This window comes from Frankliniella occidentalis, unplaced genomic scaffold, assembly GCF_000697945.3.
Source record: "Frankliniella occidentalis isolate FOCC.00 unplaced genomic scaffold, Focc_3.1 Scaffold25, whole genome shotgun sequence".
In the NCBI taxonomy this organism is placed as follows: Eukaryota; Metazoa; Arthropoda; class Insecta; order Thysanoptera; family Thripidae; genus Frankliniella; species Frankliniella occidentalis.
Window position 1 is genome coordinate 1,055,178 of NW_026267155.1, and position 2,694 is coordinate 1,057,871.

Consider the following 2,694-nt stretch of genomic DNA (forward strand, 5'->3'; position numbering starts at 1 on the left):
TTAAACTTGGAAAGGGGAGAACAAATGAAAACGCCCCATCTGACTGTATCGCCTTTTTGCGAACGATGCGCTGTGCCCCGCGCTGCTGCCGCTGCGGTGGCGCGCGCTGCCAGACAAATCTGGAACGTTTTAAGCAAACGAGATTGGCAATTTGCTTCAAACAGCAGTAATTGGTTCTGGCCCTGGGCAAGCCCTGCTGGGCACTTTGTGGCACCTCCCCCCTCGCCCGGGGCAGGAGGCCCGTGGTGGCCACTGGAAAGAATAGTCGTGGTTTTAAGGCCGAAAATTTTCCATGGAGAGCGTGTGGTAAGTTTACAGTTGTAGATCGTAAATTTACGGGCATTACGCATATCGACTCGCAACTCATCGACGAGCTAAATGTACAACACATTTCGCAAAGAGAAAATTGCAAAATTTATTTTGTACAGTGGGGCATAGAGCCCGCGCAGAGGCGCAGCCCCCGCACCCCTCCCCCGTGCCCTTTTCTAGTGTTGCTGTCGGCAAAGAGAAGATGGAAGAAGGGAAGTAACAGGGTGGCAAAGACGACGAGCGAAGGAAGGAGGTGGAAAGAGAATAAGGGAAGAATCATAGAACATAGAAGTGGCGAACAGGAGTAAGGAGGGGGGGGGGGCGCTGGAGTTCCTTGAACCCCGCTGGGCAGGCCGGGCAGCACTCTGCTTTCACTCTCGTGAGGACTTGGCCGGGGTCGTGTCCTGCCTAGAGGTGGGAGGGGGAGCTAGGCGCCCGCCGCCCTGTGTAACACCATCAAGAGGACCGGTTTTGATGGTTTTCTCAGGGCATGGTTGTGCCGGACCTGTTGCGCGGCGAGGAGCGGGGCGCCATCCATAATCCCCCTCCTGACGGGCGCATCCCCGTCCCTTCCTGTCCTGCACGACGTGGTCCGCGGCTCTGCGCATAACCAGGATACCGGAAAAAAGCAAAAGGTGCTAAGTCGTGCCTTTCTAGGAATGCCAAAGAAATGTTCAGTTTAGTGCCTTTGCAATGACTTCAGAGCTCCATAAAGGTGCTAAAAGTTCAGTGTCTGAGGCATTTTTAGTGCATTTGGCAGGTTTAGTGCCTTATAAAAATTAGCCCTTAGCACCTTTTTTTTCAGCGATTAGTAGGCCTTGGCACGAGAGAAGTAAAAACCCTCAAAAAGCATTCGCAGCTTTTTTACAGACTATCAAATGCTGTTAACTTGGCAGTGCTTGGCTTCTTTGCAGATCAGTTTTTTCCCAAAGTAAAATCCTTTCCTTTCGTGTTGGTTTTAATCTAATTTTATTGGCGAGCCATGTCGCCTGAGAGGTAGGCAACGCCATGCGCCTGTTGACACCCGTGCCGGCCTGCTGCCTACCTCCCGGGCGCCCCCACCAGCGAATCCCGTGGCTTCCTAGGACTGTGACCTCGCTGCTGCTGTTGTTGTCGGGCACTTTAGGAGCAGTAAAGGAGGTAGAGTTTGCTGAGCCTCTTTTACTCCTCCTCCCCTTGCCCGCCCACCCATCTCCCCTTTCCCTTTCGACGTAAGCAGTCCATCCCCATTCTAGATTTAATTGTTGGCGCGCGATTCAAAGCTGCTTGCTGCTGCTGCTGCCGCCGCCGGTGTCTGCTGGACCGATAAAGTGAACGATAAACGTTGGACCGCGGATGCCCTCCGGAGAACGAGAGAGAGAGAGAGAGAGAGATGGGAGGGGGGGGGGAGAACTTTGTTTTTCCGCCTCGTCTACCCCTTCACCGACACCTTTGGCAGCGTCATGCTCAGTGTCATTAGCAAAGCACAACTACAATTATTTTATCTACTACAGACGGTACAGTACATCGTTTTACGAGGTGATAATAACTCAAAATGGAGACTGCATTGCATCGGCCGAGCGCAATTTTTGTGACAAAGTGGTGATTCACGAGTGCTTATACCAAACGAGTCTAAACGTGAAAACAAAGGACCCCGTGCACCTCAGAGTCAAGAGTTAAAATAGAACAAAAACTTCCCTGAAGAAGACAATCTGTTCGTTTTGACACTTATTAAAGTGCCAAGTGCTGTCTTCATAACAAACGGATGGTTTCTGCAGCCACATCTTCGTTCCAGCAACCAACTCTTACTTTTGACGTCTAAAATGTTTAGTTACAGCGGCAAAATTTGACTTTTTAAATTTTTAAATTAGCCAATGTCCTAGTTCTTATACGACTAATCTCTTGTATTTCGTGCACTCGGCCCGCGCCCGCGCATCACTCTAGCCCACATTCCCATATCACTTGCTGCTGCGCTCATGCGTCACTCTGCTCAATGTGCCAGCTTGTGCTTCTCTTGCTACCCTGCTGGCTTACAGTCGTCACTCCCGTCGTCACCCCCGAGTGTCCGATCGTCACACTCCGTGTCACTCTGCGTGTCACTCACGCGAAGGCCAGTCGGCCGGCCGGCTCATATAGGTGCAGTCGAGCCCGTCTCGTCCATTATGCAGTGGCATAAGCAGGGCGACGCCCCCGGCCAGCCGAGGGCAGGCCCCGCGCAGCCCTGCAGCGGTGCGGCCCTGCAGCGGTGCAGCCGTGCTGCGGTGCAGCGGTGCAGCCCTGCAGCGGTGCAGCCCTGCAGCGGTGCAGCCCTGCAGCGGTGCACTGTAAAAACCTTGCGAAGAATCGTTCTTTGCATTGCAAAGAATTTTCAAGCGTTGTAAAATGCTTTGCATTGCGAACTAAATC